Raw genomic sequence first — 21,967 nt, 5'->3', positions numbered from 1 at the left:
CTTAAAAAAAAATCTAACCTTTCAAGTATTAAAAGGCGAAAAGGGGAGTGGGGAAGGAGAAAGAGAGGGGGAGGGGGAAAAGTGGAACTAACAAAAGGAAGGGAAGGGGAAAGGGGAAAGAAAGGGGAGGGAGTGATATAGGAGGGCAAACACACTGAAGGGATGATATTCAGAAACAAAATACTGGGGATTATGGATGAAGGGGGGAAGGGGAAAATACAAACAGATGGAAGATAGCATGGAGCTGGTGGTTTTGGAACACAGACTGAAGCACATTTTTAAATTTTTATTTTTTTCTCTTTCCTTTACTTTATTGCTCATGAGGGTCTATATTTTTTGGGGGGGAGGGGGTATTATGTTTACTCTTAAACAAGAATATTTTAGTAATGTATAAAAACATAATTTTTACAAATATATATAAAATACATATATATATATATATATATATATATATATGTATATAAAAATAAAGGTGATACACAAACCAGTAAGATAGATCAGAGAAGGAATAACAAACACACACAATTGGATATAGAAATCTATCTTATCCTAAATGCAAATAAAAAGAATTGGAGATACTGCAAGGGTAAGAAAGATAGATAAAACAGAAAATGTTGGGGAAGGTGGTGATCAGAAATGCAACACTTATGAGGAGGAAAAGGGAAGGACATAAGAGAGAGAAATGGAATAAAAAAGTGAAAAATAGCATGACAACTATCATATGAGATGAATGCACGAATAAAATCGAAGGAAATTGAATAATAGATTGAAATTCAAAATTATAAAATAATTTTCAGGAAACAAAGTGGAAACAGATAAATGGAGGGTAAAGGCTAGAGTAGAATCTCAGCTGAAACAAATAAAGCAGGAGGAATGATACTGTTCTCATTCCAAGTAAAAACAAAAATTGATCTAATTAAAAGTAAAATAAAAGGGCAGCTAGGTTGTGCAGTGGATAGAGCACTGGCCCTAGAGTCAGCAGTACCTGAGTTCAAATCCGGCCTCAGACACTTAATAATTACCTAGCTGTGTGGCCTAGGGCAAGTCATTTATAACCCCATTGCCTTGCAAAAACTAAAAAAAAAAGTAAATGTGGAAAGTATATCTTGCAGAAAGGTACCTCAGAGAAGGAAATCATATCAATACTAAGCATACATGCACCAAATGGTATAGCATCAAAAATTTTGAAGGAGAAATAGGATGAGTTAAAAGAAGAAACTACTTCTGGGGTGGAGCCAAGATGGCAGCATGAAGCTAGGAAACTCCCAGAGCTTTTTTCCTACAAAGTATTAAGTGAGGCCACTACACAGATATAAAATCTACAGATTCCATTTAAAAAAAAGTGAGGAGAAAAGCAAGTTTTCAAAGTCTTGGAAGATTTTAAATGAAAGTCTGTCTCTCTCTTTAGGGGAAAAGGGAAACAAAGCCCAACTGGGAGGCAGAGGGGAAAAGCCAGTGGTAGGTTTTTAATCACAGGGCAGTTCAGGTACCAAAAACTAGATAAAAAAACCAGCAGAGAGGGTCCACACCCCAGATAAAGTTTTGAACACTGGGAGCATTAGAGTAACAAACAGGACTTGGTGGGAAACAAACCACTACATAGGTGGTGCCTGAGAATTAAGGAGAAAATAAACCTCTGCATATACAATGCCTAGGCTACATATGCAACATCTTGGCCAATGATAAGCCAGGGATCAGAACTTAGTCCCAGCACAAACAGCTCAGGACTATTCTCCCTGTACCCCAGGAGCTCAGTTAATCATTCAAATTGAGCAAAAAAAACCCCACAAAACTAAAAGAGCATTCAGCACAGAAAGCCACTATGATAAAAATGCCATCTCCAAAGAACAAAATGCTAACAAATTACCTGCATAGGAAGTTTCAAATGAGTCTATGAATTGAAATCATATTCAAAAAGTGATGGAAGAGCTTAAAAAAGAATTTAAAAAACCAAAGTAAAGAGGAAGAAGCAAAATGAAGAAAAAAATAAACAAGAAACAAGAACCATGTTGCAAAATTATGAAAAATTAACCAAAGAAATCAGCTTCTTTAAAAGTAAACATACCTAATTGAAAAACATAATGTAACTTCACAAAATAAAATCAACCAACTGAAAAAGGAATCCAACTCATTTAAAATTCAGATCAACCAACTGGAAAGGGGATGTAGCAACAAAAAAGTAAAAATAATGAACTAGAAAGTAAACATAAAAACTAATTGATGAACAGAAAACCTTAAAAATTACAAATGGAAAAAATAGAAACCAAGATTCTATCAAACAAAATCAAAAGGTTGAAAAAACTAGAGAAAATGTAAAGTATCTCTTAGGAAAAGCAAATGACCTAGAAAATAGATCCAGAAGAGATAATTTAAGAATTACTGCACTTGAAAGCCTAGATCCAAAAAAAAACCCTACAAATGTCTTTCAGGAAATTATCAGGGAAAACTGTCCCAATGTATTAGATCAAGGACAAAATCATTATTGAAAAAATACACAGAACACCTCCAGAAAGAGACCCCCAGCATAAAAACTCCAAATTCCAAACTCCAAACTCCATCCAAATTCCAGAATTCTCAAATAAAGGAGAAAATACTGTAAGCAGCCCAAAAGAAATAATCTAAGAACAGAGGAAGCAAAATCAGAATTAGATAGGACTTATCAGTTTCAACATTAAAGGATTAGAAGTCCTGGAATATATTTCATTGGGCAGAGGGCCTTGATTACAATCATGAATTTATTTTCTTGTAAAATTTAGTATATTCTATTAGATAAAAAAATGCATCTTCACAAAGATCAATTAATTCAATCTTCAAGTATAAAACTCAAGAGATACATAAAAAGGTAAAACAAGAGGAATAAAAAAACAAATGTTAGTCAAGAACATTAAACTGTATATGTCCCTATGAGGGAAGATAACACTTCAGACTCTTAAGAATTTTGTCTCTTAGATTAGTGAAAGGGTCGAATATAGTTGAAGAGATTGTACCTAGAGAACATAAACATGGTTGGTTTTTGTCCTTCATAATCAAAGAAGACCAAAATGACCTCATTGTGTGACAGAAATTATTACATGTCCAACTGTTGCTGATCAGATCAATATTATCTCAGAATGCTCTACCACAGATTGGGCTCAAATAATCCAGGTAGACACCTTGGGTGTTGTCACATTTCCTTTGAGCTACTTCAGTTATGTCTTGTTAATAGAACTCAAGATTTCTGGCCAAGATGGCAGAGAGAAGACAGGCACAATTCTAAAGTCTCCTGATCTTTCCCCATCTATGATATGAAACAAACTTCTTAACAGAAATCCCTTCCACAAATCCCAGAAAGAAAAGCCAGGAGAACGATCATCTACCTCAAGATTTGTCTTCTGCAGCCTTGGGTGAGTCCATGCTCAGAAGGCAGATCAAGCCTGGATCAGCCAGATTAGCAGCTGAATTGGAGCCTGTGACCCTGAGGTCCCAAGAGATGAACCTGCTTGATCAGCAGTGGGGCTATACCATGAGGGCTTGAGTCAACTATGGAGCAGAGGCACCGGTGTTGGCACTGACCCTCTGCTGACAGGGCTGGGGGGTTGAGTTCCAGTGGAGGAGAGCTGTGGACACCACCCTGGGATCCTCTGGTCTATGGAACTCTGAGTCCATGCCTCCATTGTGGCTGAGGCCTCTTTCTGAAACAAACAATTGCAAAATACTTCTGCCTCAGGCACAGGTGTGTGAGCAGAAGAACCAGCCCAGCTGACAATAGGGAGAGGGATAACCTCACCATTGACTGAAGGCAAAAAAATTCAAGAGCTCCAACTCCTCCCTTCAATCTAAGGGAGAAGGCCTCCATCAAGGTCACAGACACTCCAGAGAAAACAACCAACACCTGTATTGGTCAGTTAGAGATATCGCACTCAGTGAGTAAAGCCTCTAGGGAGCTCAACACCAAACCCTTCTGAATCAGCCCCTCCCCAAGTCAAGGTCTTAGCAAAATGAAGAAAGGTCAGTGGAAAGGTGGATCCATAGAAAGATTCTTGGAAGGAAAAGACCCTAACTCAGACAGTCCGAGAACCTCTGAGGAGAATATGATCTGGTCTCCAATACAGAAAAACTTCTTTGAAGAAATAAGGAAGGAATTTAAAAATCAACTGGAAAATTTGGGAGAGACAATTAATACCTTGCAACAAGAAAACAAATCATTAGAAAATACAATTGGTCAAATACAAAATGAGACAATCTGTCAGATCATCATTTGGGCAAATGCAAAAAGAAAATTACTCTTTTAATAGAACTCAACAACTGCTCTGATAAGGGCAACTTGTGATTGATTGATGGCTCTGTGCTGGTGTCTCCATGCCTTGCAATCACTTCTAAAGTTGTTAAGAGAGACCTTCAGTGTATCCCAATGTTTAGAGTACTTTAAGACTAAGCATAATTAAGTGAGATGTGACTTTTCTATATACTACCTAGAGGTTTGTAGTAGAATAGGGACAGATGGTGGAAGTATACTTAGAAGTTTGGACATAAAGAAATTAGGAAGTGACCTTGTCTTAATCCATATTTTAATTAACTAGAGTTTTAGAACCATAGTTGGGTGGCTAAAGGGATAGTGAGAAATAATGTACTCAATATTTCAGTTGAGGAGGGCTATTTGGCTAAGGTTTGTGTACTATGGAGATGGAGGAAGAGAGTATACTTAGAGAGACAGGATTTGCTTTGGTTGGTGCTTTGGTTATCATTGCAGAGAGTATGTATTATATAAATATTTCATGAAATGATTTAACTTTGCATGATGCTTTGGCTTATGAGGAATGTATATCTATGAGATAGGAGATACTTGAAAAGGGGGCAAGGTATAAAGTGATTGTGATTTGATGTCATTCATGACTCTTGCAAAGTGTATTTCTAAGTAGACAGAAGAGGGGAGCTACTTAGTGACTATGAGACAGTGTTGTTTATCTATCAATTAATCAATTAAATTTTGAGAACAGTACTTCTGTCAGTTCAGATAAAAGGAGTTTATTTTGACAAAGGGAATGTCAGCTTAAGACAGACTTCAAACAATAGAAATATGAAAAGAAGGACTATACCAGGAGAATGCTAAGAAGTAGTGGATTAATAATATGAGGTAATGAAGCTCAAAGGTCTCTTAATAGAGGGAGGGAAAGAAGGGAGGTTGTAAACCTGAATAAATCCTATGCAATAGATTTGGCACAGAGAGGAAATAACATACATTCCTAATTGAGTTTAAAAATCTATACTTCCCTACACATAAGTAGAAGGGGAAAGGAAAGGAAAGAAAACAGAAGGGATTAATAAAAGAGAAGTTGAAGGCAAAAGTGAAAGTAAATTTAAAGTTAAAATTCAGAAGAAGAGTTAAAGGAGAAAAGAAGCAAAACATTGGTCAGGAGGAATAAGAGAAAAGGAAAGAGTAAAGTAAAAATGATGACAATAGCATGGAAGGAAAAATAAAATTAGTAATATTAACTGTAAATATGATGAGCTCTGCCATAAAATTGGAGAAGATAGAAGAATGGATTAATATCAAGTTACTAGAATATGTTACTATTAAGAAACACATTTGAAGCAAAAAGATACATACAAGGAAAGGTAAAATGTTGAAGCAAAATATATTATACATCAGGGGAATTAAAAAATAATCTGGAGTAGCAGTCCTACTCTCAGAAAAAGAAAAAGCCCAAATATATCTCATTAAAAGGGATAAAGAGAGAGGCTGCTAGGTGGCACAGTGGATAGAGCACCAGCCCTGGAGTCAGGAGGGAGTACCTGTGTTCAAAACCAGCCTCAGACACTTCATAATTTCCTAGCTATGTGACCCTGGGCAAGTCACTTAACCCAATTTCCTTAAATAAATAAACAAAAGTTAAAGGGGATAAAGAAGGAAACTACATCCCCTTAAAAAGTACCATAAGAAATGAAGTTAAATCATTTTTAGACATATATGTACCTAGTGGAAATGTAATCAACTTTTTAGAGAAGAAAGTGATTGAATTGAAATGAGACATAGATGGCAAGATTATAATGAGGGGGGACCCCCCCAACCTCCCTCTCTCAGAATCAGATAAATCTAATCACAACATAAACAATAAGAAAGTTAAGGAAGTGAATAAAATTTTAGAAAATGTAGATATATGATAGACCTCTGGAGAAAATTGAATAGGGATAGAAAATAATATAGCTATTCCTCTGGAGTTTATAGCACCTGTACCAAAATTGACCTTGTACTACAGCATAAAAATTTTACATTAAAATGTAGAAAGGAAGAAATAGTAAATGAAAACTTTTCAGATCATACAGGAAAAATTACACATGATAAAGGACAATGGAAAGATAAATCAAAAATTAATTGGGAAACTAAATGACTGAGACTTCCAGGGCAGAACCAAGATGGTGTCACAAAGCTTATGTGCTCCTGGAGTCTTTCTCTACCAAAGATAAATGAAGCCTCTACTATGACATTCACAATACAGACCACCACCCCCCACAATGAAGGAAAAGAGAAAACTCAGATAAGTTTCCAAATGTAGACATCATGGAGGATCTTCTGTGTAAGTCTCTCTCTTTGGGGGAAAGGGGGAAGTAAATTTCAGAAGACAGGAAAGCTATGAAAGCCAGAAGGAGGCTTTTAGGCACAATGCATTCCAGGTCCTGACACCTTAATAATAGCAGATATCCCAGCAGCTAGATAGCAAGCCAGCAGGGGGTATCCCAGGCACAAATGAAGTATGAACCCTGAGAGCACTGGGGTAAAGGAGAAGATTGGTTGAGAATAATTTTCTGATAAGTCAGAACCTAGACATAAAGGAGTAAAGGCCTGGAAACGCTTGTACTGCATAGGTAACATCTTGGTCAACAAGAAGTCAGTGATCAGCCCCCAGGCCCAGCAAATAAAAGCATAGATCTATACTCCATATAACCCAGCAGGAAAACTCCAACAGCAAAAATGAACAAAAATGCTAAAAGAGTACTCACTAAAGAAAAATGTTTCATAGATAAAGATGACAACAATATCATGTCTGAAAAAGAAAGCAACAAAAAATTACTCACAGGAGAAGTATCAAAACAGTCTGTAAATTGGACTCAAATACAAAATTTTATCAAAGACTTTAAAAGGAATTTAAAAACCAAAGAAGAGAGGAAAAAGAAAAATGGAAAAAAGAAATGAAAGTCATGCAGGAAAATTGTGACATGTTGACTAAAGTAATCAACTCCATTAAAAGAAAAAATAACAAACTGGAAAGTGAAACAGGCTTCCATCAAACAAAATTAAAAGGCTGAAAAACTTGAAGAAAATGTAAAGTACCTTCTAGGGAAAATGGATGACCTGGAAAACAGGTCAAAGAGAGAATCTATGAATCACTGGATTACTAGAAAACCTGGACCAACAGAAGGTCCTGGAAAACATCACACAGGAAAATTATAAGAGAAAACTGCCCCAACCTACTAGAAAGATAAGAATAAAACAATTGAAAAAATCCACAGTAACCCTCCAGAAAGAGACCCCAGGATTAAAAACTTCAAGGGTTATAATAGCCAAACTACAGAGCCCTCAAATAAAATAGAGAATATTGTAAACAGTAAAAAGAAAACAATTCATATACAAAGGGAACACAATCAGACTAACACAGGACCTATCATCCTCAACAATGAAGGATGAGAAGAACTGGAATGACATATTTCAGAGAGCTAAGGACCTAGGATTTCAACCCAGAATGTACAATCCTGCAAAATTCAGCATATACTGGAAAAAAATATGGCTGTTCAATGAAATACAGGACTTCCAGAACTTCCTGACACAAAGAACAGAACTGAACAAAGAATATAATCACTAAACATTGGACTGAAGAGTTACATAAAAGAGGAGGAAATGAAAAAGGGAACTGACAGGAAAAAATGTTTTAAACAAATGTTGGTCCCTAAAAGGGAAGATATAAGAATTCTAATTCTTTAGAACTTTACTTCTCTAAGGAATATTAGAGGGTAGAATATAATTGAAGAGAATTAACCTAGAAGATAGGGTTATAATTGGGTCTTGTCTCTCAATTGAAGAAGTTCAAGATCACAACACTATGTTTGAGACAAAAAGCCCTGGGGGAAAAAAAAAGCTGGAATGTTAACTTCAACTTAAGTGTCTCATTGTACCATTACTCAAATCACAAGAAGTTAAGCACCTTGTCTAATGAGGGCATCAGGGCATCATAAGCTCTGAGGACCTGAGACAATGTCTGTCATTTGCAATCATTTTTAAAGTACTCAGTTAGACCTCTAGAGCCTCCCATTACTTGGAGGTCTTCAGGATTCTTTCAGTTAATTAGATCAGCATCTGTTGCTTCACTTAACAAGGGGTTAAGTAATTGGGGGGGGGTGAGAGAGAATTTATCTTAGTTTACTTAACAAGGTGTTAACTATCCAGGTGGTGGTGGAGTAAAGTGTGAAAGAAATAGTTCAAGAAATGGTTGTGGCTTTGGAAGATACTTTTGCTCATGAAGAGAATTGTGAGCACTTGAAAGATACTTGAAAACGGGGTAATGTAAAAAAAAGATTATAATTACAATTTGATGCAATTTGAATCAATGCTGCTAATCAAGCAATCAAGTAAAAAATATGTGGTGATATCTTGATAACAATAGGAGCTTATCAAGCAATCAAATAATCAGACTGAGTTTGATGATTCCTGATTAATAATATTAAAGCACCAAGGAAAGAGGAACAAAGATTTATAATTTTAGATGGAAAGATGGGAGAATTTGAATGCTGAGCAAATTCTATTCAATAGATTTAGCTCAGTGAGGGAAGAAGATACATTCCCACTTGGATTTAAAAATCCACCTTAATCTACTGGGGGGGGGGGCACAGTGCAATCCAGGTTCTGACAGCTTAATCATAACAGAGGGCCCAACAGCTAGTGAGCCAGCAGGGAGGATCCCAATCCCAAACAAAGTCTGAAACTTGAGAGCATTGGGTTGAAATACAGGAGTGGATTGGGAACAGTTCTCAGTTAAGCAAGAATCTGGACAAAAACTTCTGGAAAGGCAAGGCCTGTACAATCTATAGGAATGATAAGGGAAGATAGAATTGATAAGGAAAGGGAATGTATTAGTGAAAATAAACTGAAAGTTTAATTCCTAAAAGTAAAGTCAAAGGGAAAAATAGTAAAATTTTAGTGAGGAAGAAAAAGAGAAAAGGAAAGAGATAAATATAAGTGGAGAAAGTTAGCATGGAGGGAAATACAGAACTGGTCATTCTAACTGTAAATGTGAATGGGATAAACTGTGCCATAAAATGGAAATGGAGAGCAGAATCCATTAAAAACCAGAATCCTACAATATATTGTTTACAAGAAACACATCTGAAGCAGAGAGATAAACACTGGGTAAAGGAAAAGGTTGGAGCAAAATATATTATGCCTCAGAGGAAATTAAAAAAATCTGGGGTAGTGATCCTAACCTCAGTCAAAGTAAAAGAAAAAAATCAATTTTATTAAAAGGGATAAGGAAGGAAACCACATCTTCTTAAAAGTCACCATTGGTAATGAAGTCATATCATTAGTAAACATGTATGCACCTAATGGTATAACATCCAGATTCTTGTAAGAAAAGCTGAGTGAATTACAAGGAAAAAAGGAAAGCAAAACTTTAATAATGTGAGACCTCAATTTCTCTCTTTTAGAAATAGATAATTCTAACATGAAAATAAACAAGAAAGAAGTTAAGAAGCTGAATGAAATCTTAAAAAACTTAGATATAATAGACCACTGGACAAAACTTATTGGGGATAGAAAAGAATACACCTTTTTCTCGGAATAAAATTACACCTTCACCAAAATTGACCAAAGGCACAAAAAACCTTAAAATCAAATGCAGAAAGGCAAAAATGATAGATACATAGTTCCCAGACCATGTTGCAATAAAAATTACATGTAATAAGGAGTCAGGGAAAGATAAACCAAGAATTAATTGAAAATTAAATAACTTTATCTTAAATAATAGGTAGGTCAAACAGCAAATAATAGAAATAATCAATAATTATATCCAAGAAAAAGATAATAATGAGGCATCATACCAAAATTTATTGGATGCAGCTAAAGTAGCTTTGGGGGGGGAAATTTATATCTCTAAATGCCTATATGAATAAAATGGAGAGATTATCAATGAATTGGATATGCAACTAAAAAAGCAAGAATAAGAACAAATTGAACAACCCTAATTAAATACCAAATTTAAAATTCTGAAAATCAAGAGAAAAATTAATAAAAACAAAAGCAAAAAAAAACCCTATTGATCTACAAATAAAACTAAGAGTTGATTTTAGGAAAAAGGCAATAAAATAGATAAACCTCTGACTAATCTTATTTTTAAAAAGAAGATAACCAAATTACCGGTATCAAAAATGAAAAGGGGGAACTAGCCAACAATGAGGAAGAAATTAAAGAGATAATTTTGAGCTAATTTGCTTAACAATATATCAAGAAATTGCACAATTTGAGTGAAGTGGATGAATATTTATAAAAATGAAAACTGCCCAGCTGAACAGAAGAGGAAATAAATTACTTAAATAACCCCATTTCAGAAAGAGAAATAGAAGAAACCATCAATAAGCTCCATAAGAAAAAGTTTCCAGGTCCAGATGAATTTACAAGTGAATTTTACCACTTAAGGAAAAATTCATTCCTATTCTAAATAAGGTATTTTTTAAAAAATGGAGAGGAAGGACTTCTGCCAAACTCCTTTTCTGAGACCAACACGGTGCTGATCCGTAAGCCAGGGAGAACCAAAACAGACAAGAAAAGTATAGCTCAATCTCTTTAATGAATATTGACACAAAAATCTTAAATAAAATTTTAGCAATGAGACTAGAGAAAGTCATTACCAGGATAATACACCATCATCAGGTTGGATTTATAGTAGGAAGTCAGGGATGGTTCAACCTTAGGAAAACACTCAACATAAATAAACATATCAATATGAAAACCAACAGAAACTATATGATTATCTCAATAGATGCTTTTACCTCTGATAAAATACAACATTCATTCCTATTAAAAATACTAGAAAATGTAGTGATAAATGAAGTTTTCCTTAACATAATGAATAGTATCTATCTAAAACCACCAATACATATTATACTTAATGGGAATAAACTCAGAGCATTTCTAATAAATTCAGGGGTGAAACAAGGATGCCAATTATGATTACTATTCAATATAGTATTGGAAATGCCATTAGTATCATTAAGAGAAGAAAAAGAAATTAAAGCAATCAGAATTCATGAGGAAGCAAAACTTTCACTCTTTGCACATGATATGATGATATACTTAGAGAAGTCAAGAAAATCATTTTAAAAACTCCTTGAAACAACAAATTCAGCAAAGTTGCAGGATATAAAATAAACCCACATAAACCATCAGCATTCCTATATATGAACATCAAAGCCCAAGTACAAGATATAGAAAGACAAATTCTACTTAAAATAACTGTAGACAACATTAAATACTTGGAAACCTACCTCCCAAGACAAAACCAGAAACTGTAGGAACACAATTATAAAGCTCTCCTCATTCACTCAAATAAAGTCTGTTCTAAAGAATTGGACAAATGTCAAATGCTCATGGTTAGGTTCAGCTAATATAATAAAAATGACAATTCTATCAAAGTCAAATTACTTATTCAATCAAAATTACCCAGCTAGAAAAAATAGTAACAAAATTCATCTGGAGCAACAAAAGGGCTAGAATAGCAAGGAAAATTTGATGAAAAAAAATGTAAATGAAGATGGCATAGCTCTACCAGATCTCAAACTATACTATAAAATAGCAGTCATGAAAACTGACTGCTTCTGGTTAAGGAAGAGAGTAATAGATCAGTGGATTAGGATAGGTTCAAAAGAAACTGCAGTAAATGATTACTGCAATCTACTATTTGACAATCCCAATGAAATCAGCTTCTGGGATAAGAACTCACTATTTGAAAAAAATTGTTGGGAAAACTGGAAAATCATATGGAAAAAACTAGGCATAGGTCCACATTTCGCACCCTGTACAAAAAAAAAAAAATGAAAATGGGTTCAGGAAATACTCTATCTAACCTATACAAAAGTAATAAATTTGTGACCAAACAAGAATTACAGTACATTGTAAGCTGCAAAATGAATGATTTTGGCTATAGTAAATTAAAAAAGGTTTTGCACTAATAAAATCAATGCTGCCAAAATTAGAAGAAAAGCAGAAAGCTGGGAAACAAACTTCACAACCAGGAGCTCTGATAAAGGTGTTATTTCTAAAATATATAGAGCATTGTATCAAATTTATAAGGTCACATGCCATTACCCAGCTGACAGTCAAAGGATATGAACACTTTTCAAATGAAGAAATTAAAGCTATATATAATAATATGAAAAAATTATCCAAATCACTATTGATTAGATTAATGCAAACTAAAAAAAAACAATGAGGTATCATTTCACACCTATTAGATTAGCCCAGATGAGAAAAAGTGAAAATGATCAGTATTGGAGAGGTTGTGGGAAGACTGATACTTTGATGCATTTCTTATGGAGTTGTGAGCAGATCCAACCATTCTGTAGAGCAATTTGGAACTATCCCCAAAGAGCAATAAAACTGTTCATATCCTTTGACCTAGCAACACTAATTCTAGGACTATGTCCAGAGAACATTGTAAAAAATGGGAAAAGTCCTACATGTTCCAAAATATTCATAGTTGCTCTTTTTGTAGTGGCAAAGAACTGGAAACTGAGGGGATGCCTATTAATTGGGGAATCACTAAACAAGTTATGGTATATGAATATCATGGAATATTATTGTTCTATAAGAAGCTGTAAATGGTTGTACTCTAGGAAAACATGGAATGACTTATGGGGTCTGATTCTGAGAGAAGGGAGAAAAGTGAAGAGAACAATGTATACATCAACAATATTGTGAGATGAACAACCTTGATGGATGCAACTATTCCTGACAGTCCAGAGACCTTGGACAACTGCATTAGACTGGATATGGACTATATTATTCTCAAGCAAAAGAAAAACAAAGCACTCCTAACAAATCTGATGAACACTTTATAAAAAGTACCTCTTATGTATCTCTTTTTCTTAATCCTAATTCCTCAAGCCAAAAATTAATTATTTGTAAATATGTTTAATAAAACTTTCCTGTAAAATGCTAACCTGACTTTTGCCAACTGAGGGGAAGGATGGAGGGAAATTCTGTACCTTGGAAATATGCATGTATAAATGGATGAACATTAAAAAAAGGTTTAAAAAAGAAACTAAATGACAATTTAAAGGACAGGGTGGCTCAAAAAACAATTTATAGAAATTATCATTTCATTCAAGAAAATGATAACAATGAGACTCACACAAAAATTTATGGAATGCAGTCAAAACAGTTTGGGGGAAATTTTATATCTCTAAATACTTGCATGATTAAAATAGAGAAAGAGGAGATCAATGAATTGGATATAGAACTAAAAGAAGCCAGAAAATGAACAAATTAAATATCTTCAATTAAAAGTCAATTCAGAAATTCTAAAAATCAAAGTAAAGAAAGATTTCTGGTCATGATAGAGGGAAGAAAATAGGCACTGTGCTAAGGTCCCTTGGTTGCCACTCAGAAATAATATGAAACAAAACTCTTGTTTGTTTTTTGTTAGGTTTTTGCAAGGCAATGGGGTTATGAGGCTTGTCCAAGGCCACACAGCTAGATAATTATTGTGTCTGAGGCCGGATTTGAACTCAGGTACTCATGACTCCAGGGCTGGCACTCTATCCAATGCGCTACCTAGCTGCCCCTGAAACAAAACTCAAAACAGAAATCTGATAGACAGAACCCAGCAAAAGAAGCTAGGAGAAGAACATCTACCTCAAGGTCTGTCTTCAGGGATCCAGGGTGAGCCAGGGTGGAGAGCAGAGTGACTGCCAGAAGGGGTGAGAGCTGGACCAGCCTAGGATCAGTCATTGATTGTGGAAGCCACAGTCTGGATGTCAACTGGACACAGAGGCATTGGCTGTAGGACTGATTGTCTGGGACTTGCCAGCAGGACGGGAGGGTTAGTTCCAGTGAAGGAGATTTGCCGACATTGATCACCTGGGTCTGGAGGACCTCACACTCCATATTTTCATTTCAGTTGAATGCTCTTCCCATAACAAACACAGTAATATCCCACCTCCCATCCAGGCTCAGGTGTGGGCAGCAGAGCTCCCTCAGCTGTGAATAGGGAGAGTAATTATCTCGCTACAGGACATAATCCACATTATTCAAAGATAAAAGTATCCAGCAACTTCTCCCAAACCCTCCAGGCCAAGGGAAATGGCCTCAAATCAATGTAACAGACAATTCAGAGAAAGCAATAAGCACCCCCTACTGCCAGCCCTGGTGGAATTATTAAACTAAGTGAGCAAAGCCTCTAGCACCTTCTGCTGCCCAGCCCACTTGGAGTTACTAAGGCAAATGAGCATAGCCTCTAGCCCCCTCCTACTGGCCAACCCACTTTAAACTGAGTGAGTAAAGCCTCTAGAGATTCCAACATCAAACCTCTGTGAATCATTCCCACCCCCAATACAAGATCTTATGAGAATGAAGAAAGGACAACTGAAAGGGGGGTTCCATAGAAAAATTCCTAGAAGGTAAAGACCTTAACTCAGTGATATCTAGAACCTCTAAGGAGAATGTGATTTGACCTCCAGCACAGAAAGACTTCCTTTAAGAAATGAGGAGGGAGTTTAAAAATCAGTTGGAAAATTTGGGAAAAGAAACCCAAGAGAAGATTAACACCTTGCAACAAGAAAACAAATCCTTGGAAAATACAATCAGAAAAATGCAGAAAGAAAATAATTCTCTATCAATAACAACTCTTTCAAAAATAGAATTGCTCAATTGGAAAAGGAGTTGCAAAAGGTAAATGAAGAAAATCATTCCCCAAAAAAAGATTGGAGTCTGTGGAAACGAATGACTTCTTGAGACAATAAGAATCTGTTAAACAAAATCAAAAAATTGAAAAAATAGAAGATAATATAAAATATCTCATGAGAAAATCTGCTGACCTAGAGAATAGAAGTCATAGGGGCATGTTAAGAATTATTAGTCTCCCTGAAAATATTGAGAAAAAAAAAATCCTGGACTTAATATTACAAGATTTGTGATGGAAAATTGCCCTGACTTCATGGAACTAGAGGGCAAAATCATTATTGAAAGAATACATCTATCTCCACTGGAAATGGATCTCTAAATGAAAACATCAAGGAATATTGTGGCCAAATTCCAGAAGTATCAGATAAAAAAGAAAATCCTGAAAGCAGCCAGAAAGAAACAATTTAGCTACCAAGGAGCCACAGTAAGGATTACACTGGACCTTTCTGCATCAACATTAAGGGATCAAAGGACCTGGAATGCAATATTCTGAAAATCAAGGGAGCTTGCAATGCAGCCAAGAATTCATTATCTAGCAAAACAGAATCTTCTCTATCAGATGCAAAGATGGACATTTAATAAAATAGGAGACTTCCACCTTTTCCTGATGAAAATACCAGAGCTTAATAGAAAATTCAGACTTTGAACAGGAGATTCAAGAGACACATAAACAGATAAAGAAAAAAAATTCTATCCAATAAGAAGAACATGGCTATATTCCTATCTGGAAGAAAGACTTTAATAACTCTCTAGAATTGTAAATCTATTGTGGAGAATATATTTAGCCAGAAGTGATTCACACTCATGACTTTTCTGTGACTCAGAATGATTTAAAAACAATAACTCCTCAAAAGGGGGGGGCAGTAAAGAGCCAGGAGAATGGAAGAAATTGAATGGGGTAAATCTCATCACATTAAGACATACAAAGGACCTATAGCAATAGAGAGAAAGAAGAGAGGATGTGAAAAATGCCTGAATCATACTCTCATCAGATTTGGCTTAAAGTTAACATAAACACATTCATGTAAGTTAAGAAATTTATCTCACCTTTCAAGTATTAAAAGGGGAAAGTGGGAGGGGGAGGAAAGGGTAACTAACAGAAGAAAGGGAATGAAAAAGGGCAAAGAGAAAGGGGAAATAAAGTAGAGGAAGGTTGGATATACGAGGGCAAATACACTGAAGGAGGTGGTATTCAGAAACAAAATACTGGGGGAATATGGATGAAGTGAAAAAAGGGGAAAAATACAAACAGAAGAAAGAAAGCATGAAGGGCAGTAAAGAGTTAGTAATGTTAACTTTGACTGTGAATGGGATGAACTCTCTATTAAAATGTAAGTGAATAACAGAGTGAATTAAATACTAGAATCCTACAATATGCTGCTTACAAGAATTTATTTGAAGCATAGAGATACATAGAGAGTTAAGCAACAGGTTGAAGCAAAATATATTTTGCTTCAGCTTGAGCAAAAAAGCAGAGGTAGCAATCCTTATTTTAGACAAAGCAGCTGAAAAAATAGATCTTGTTGAAAGAGAGAAGGAAGAAAACTATATCCTTCTAAAAGATGCCATAGACAATAAAGCAATTTCAATACTAAACATGTATGTACCAAATGGTATACTATACAGATTCTTAGAGGAGAAGTTGAAGAACTTACAGGAAGACATAGACATCAAAACACTACTGGTGGGAGACCTCAAGTTCCCCACTCTCAAATTTAGATAAAATCTAAACAAAAAATAAACAAGAAGGAAATTAAGGATGTAGATTGTTAGTAAAGCTAAACATAATAGACTTATGGAGGAAATTGAATGGGGATAGAAAGGAATATACATTTTTCTGCAGTAGATGTCACTTATAAAAAAATGACCATGTATTAGGACAGAAAAACCTATTAATCAATTGCAAAAAAGGCAGAAATGGTGAATACATCTTTCTCAGTTCATAATGCAATAAAAATCACAAGCAATATTGGGCAAAGGAGATGTAGACCCAAAATTAATTGGAAGCTAAGTAACCTCATTTTAAAAACTGAATGAATCAAACAACAAATTATAGGAAGAATTAATTATTTCATCGTAGATAATGACAATAATGAAACAACATACCAAAACTTATGGGACACAGACAAGGCAGATGCCAGGGGATATATTATATCTTTAAATGCTTCCATGAATAAATTGGAGAAAGAGGGAATCAATGTACTAAGCATGAAACTAAAAAATTAGATAAAGAACAGATTAAAAACACCCAATTAAATTTTTTAATTAAAGTAGAAATTAATGAAATCAAAAGCAAGAAATCCCTTGAACTAGTAAATCAAACCAAAACTTGGTTTTATGAAAAAAACAATTTTATAATTTTATAAAAAATCAATTTTATAATTGCTGAACCTCTCATGAATTTGATTAAAAAATGAAAGAAGAAAACAAAATTGCTAGTATCATGAATGAAAAAAGGTGAACTCACTACCAGTGAAGATGGAATTAAAATAATAATTCTAAATTATTTTGTGCAACTCTATGTCAAAAAAAATTGAGAATCTAAGTGAAATGGATGAATATTTACAAAAATATAAGTTGCTCATGTTAAATGAAGAAGAAATTACATATTTAAATAACCCTATCTCAGAAAAAAAATTCAACATGCTATTGTTTAAATTCCAAAGAAAAATCTTCAGGGTCAGATGGATTCACAGGTGAATTCTATCAAACATTTAAGGAACAATTGGTTTGAATTCTATATAAACTCTATGGAAAAATAGGGGAAGATGGAACTGTGACTAACACTTTCTATGAAACCAATATAGTGCTGATACCTAAACCAGGAAGAGTTGAAACAAAGAAAGAAAATTATAGAACTAACTCCCTGATGAATATAGATGCAAAAATCTTAAATAGAATCCTAGCAAAATGATTAAAACAAGTTATCATTAGGTTAATACATAATGACCTAGTAGGATTTGTCCCAGGAATTAAGGAGTTTGTTCAATCATAGGAACACTATTAATTTAATTAACTATATCAACAACAAACCTATCAGAATACATATGATTATATAAATAGAAGCTGAAGAAACTTTTGAAAAAATACACCAATTCCTATTAAAAAGACTAGAGAGAGTAGGAATAAATGGATTATTCCTTCGAATTATAAGCAGTATCTATCTGACACCATCAACAAGCATTATATTCAAATAGGATAGGCTAGAGTAATTCACAATAACATCAAGAGTGAAACAAGGATGCCCATTATCACCACTACTATTCAGTACTGTACTAGAAATGTTAGCTGCAGCAATAAGAGAAGAAAATATATTGAAGGAATTAGAATTGGAAAAAAGAGACAAAACTCTCACTCTTTTCAGACTACATGATGATATACCTAGAAAATCCCAAAAAAATCAACTAAAAAAACTACTAGAAACAATTAGCAGCTCTAGCAAAGTTGCAGGATATAAAATAAAGCTTCATAAATCCTCAACATTTCTATATATGACAAGCAAGATGAAGCAGAAAGAGCTAGATAGAGAAATCCCACTCAAATTAACTTCAGACAATATAAAATACTTGGGAGTCTACCTGTCAAGGCAGACACAGATACTTTTTTAAAACAACTACAAAACACTTCTCATACAAATAAAATCAGACTTAAATAACTGGGCAAGTATCAACTGTTCATGGATAGACTGAACTAATATAATAAAAATTACAATTCTACATAAATTAAACTACTTATTTAGTTCCTTACCAATCAAAATTGCAAAAAAAAATTTCTTTACTGAGTTAGAAAAAAATTGCAAGTAAATTCATATGGAGAAATAAAAAGACAAGAATTTCCAGGGATTTTGTGAAAAAAATATACAAAGATATAAAGTTATATCATAAAGCATCAGTCATCAAAACTGTCTGGTATTGGCTAGGAAATACAGTGGTGAATCAGTGGAATAGATGAGGGGGAATAGCAGGAAATCATTACAGTAATCTGCTGTTTGATAAACCCAAAGAGTCCAAATACTGGGATAAAAACTCTCTGTTTGATAAAAAAAACTGTTAGGAAAATTGGAAGTTAACATAGCTGAAACTTAGATTAGACCAACACCTTACACCTTATACCAAGATAAGATCATAATGGAGACAGGATTTAGACATAAAAATAATATATGCTTACTAGAAGATTAAGGAATGGTTTACCTGTCAGATCTATGGAAAGGGAAACAGTTTATGACCAAGATAGAGATGGAGAACATCATTAAAAACAAACTAAATAATTTTGATTACATTAAATTAAAATCTTTTGTACAGACAAAACCTCTGTAACAAAGATCAAAAGAAATTCATTAAATTGGGAAACAATTTTTACAACTAGTATTTCTGACAGACTCATTTCTAAAATATACAGAGAATTGACTCAAATTAAAAAAGAACAAGCCATTCCCTAGTTGACAAATGGTCAAAGGATAAACAAAGGTAATTTATAGATGAGGGAATCAAAGTGATCCACAGTCATATGAAAATTGCTCTAAATCATTAATTATTAATAAAATGCAACTTAAAGCTTTTCTGAGGTACCATCTCACACCACTCAGACTGTCCAATATGACCAGAAAGGATAAGGATCTATGTTGGAAGTGATGTGGGAAATCTTGGACACTAATACATTCTTGGTGGAGCTGTGAACTCATCCAACCTTTCTGGAGAGAAATTTGGAACTATGTCCAAAGGGCAATAAAAATTTGCCTACCTTTTGATCCAGCTATACCACTACTGGGTTCATACCCTGAAGAGATCATGAAATAGGGTAAAAACATCACTTGTACAAAAATATTCAGAGCAGCTCTGCTTGGGGTGGCAAAAACTGGAAATCGAGAGGAAGTCCCTCAATTGGGTATTGGCTTAAAAAACTGTGTTATGTGTATGTGATGGAACACTATTGTTCTATTGGAAACCAGGAAGGATGGGAATTCAGGGAAGCCTGGATGGATTTGCATGAACTGATACTGAGCAAGATGAGCAGAACCAGATCATTGTACACCCTAATATTAACATGGGGGTGATGGACCTTAATGGACTTTCTTATTCTATCAGGGCAACAATCACACATATTTATTTGCAGTGGAGAATACCATCTGTATCCAATGGAGAATACCATCTACAATGGAGAATAGCTATCTGTATTGATGAATTTGAACAAAGATTAAAGACTATTACCTTTAATTTAACAAAAAAGTTCTTATTCTATAATTTTGCTATCTCATACTTTATTTTTCTTTCTAAAGGATATCATTTCTTTCTCATCACATTCAACTGAGATCAGTGTATACCATGGAAACAGTGTAAAAACTAGCAGACTGCCTTCTGTGGGGTGTGGGGAAGAAAGCCAGATTAGGGGGAAAATTGAAAAATTTAAAACAAATAAATAAATAACTTTAAAAAATGGAGGTATTAATGAAATTGAAAGAAAGAAAAGAATTTATCTAATAAATAAAACTAAGCCTTGTATTTATGAGGAAAAATAAAATAGATAGACTGATTAATCTGATTTAAAAAAAAAAGGAGGGACTTCCGGCCAAGATGGCGGAGAGAAGACAGGCACCGTTCTAAAGTCTCCTGATCTCTTCCCCATCTATCACATGAAACAAACCTCTTAAAAGAATTCCAATCCAGAAAACCCAGAAAAAAAAGCCAGAAGAACAGCTACCTCAGGATTTGTCTCCCGCAGCAGGCTTGGACCAATCTGGGTGGGTGAGTCTGGGTTCCAAGGGAGGATCTGCCCCATATCGACCGGATTAACAGCTGAATTGGAACCCGGAGTCTGAGGGCCTGAGGGCAGACCTGCTGAATCAGCAGTGGGACTGGACAAAAGGGGCTTGGGTCTGCAGGAAAGCAGAGGCACTGGTGTTGGTGCTGTCCCCCTGGAGCTGATGGACCAGGCTGGGGGAAGTATTCAGGTGCAGGAGAACAGAAGACACCATCCCTAGGCTTCTCGGGTCTGAGAAACTCTGAGAGCATGTCTCCATTGCACAGAGGCTTATCCTCAAACAAAGGCAAATTACTTCTGCCTCAGGCCCAGGTGTGTGAGCAAAAGAACCAGCCCAGCTGAGGAATGACCTCAGGCCAGGGTAAAGACCACCATTGATTGAAGGCAAAAGAATTCAATAGTTCCTACTCCTGCTTTCTGGCAAAGGGAGAAGGCCTCGCAACCAAGGTCACAGACACTATGGAGAGGACAACCAGCACCTCCTACTGGCCAGCCAGAGAAACTGCACACAGTAAAGTCTTCAGTGATCTCAGGCCCAGGTGAACCAGCCCCCCCCCCCCCCAACTCAAGGTCTAAGCATAAGGAAGAAGGGTCAGTGGAAAGTCAGATCCATAGAAAAATTCCTGGAAGGGAAAGACCCCAACTCAGAGAGATCTGGAACTTCTGAGGAGAATACAATCTGGTCTCCAGCACAGAAAGACTTCCTTGAAGAAATAAGGAAGGAGCTTAAAAATTCGGGGGAGACAATACCTTAGAAAGTACAATTGGGGGGAGGCTAGGTGGTGTAGTGGATAGAGCACCGGCCCTGGAGTCAGGAGTACCTGAGTTCAAATCCAGTCTCAGACACTTAATAATTACCTAGCTGTGTGGCCTTGGGCAAACCACTTAACCACATTTGCCTTGCAAAGAGCTAAAAAAAAAGTACAATTGGACAAACACAAAAGGAGAATAAATCTCTCACATCATCATTTGGACAATTACAAAATGAGAATAATTCTCTCAGATCCTCAATTAGGCAAATGCAAAAAAGAAATTAATTGTCTCAAAACCTCAATTGGTCAAATGGAAAGCTCTTTCAAAAGTAGAACTGACCAATTGGAAAAGGAGTTGCAAAAGGTTAATGAAGAAAACTCCTACCCCACAAAAATAATGGAGTCTACAGAAACTAATGACTCCATGAGACAGCAAGAGTCAGTTAAACAAAATAAAAAAATAGAAAGAATAGAAGCAAATGTAAAATACCTCATAAACAAAACCTCTGACCTCGAGAATAGATCGAGGAGG

This window comes from Macrotis lagotis, chromosome 5, assembly GCF_037893015.1.
Source record: "Macrotis lagotis isolate mMagLag1 chromosome 5, bilby.v1.9.chrom.fasta, whole genome shotgun sequence".
NCBI classification, from domain to species: Eukaryota; Metazoa; Chordata; class Mammalia; order Peramelemorphia; family Peramelidae; genus Macrotis; species Macrotis lagotis.
The sequence above is the reverse complement of the archived record's forward strand: the minus strand, read 5'-3'. Positions refer to the sequence as shown.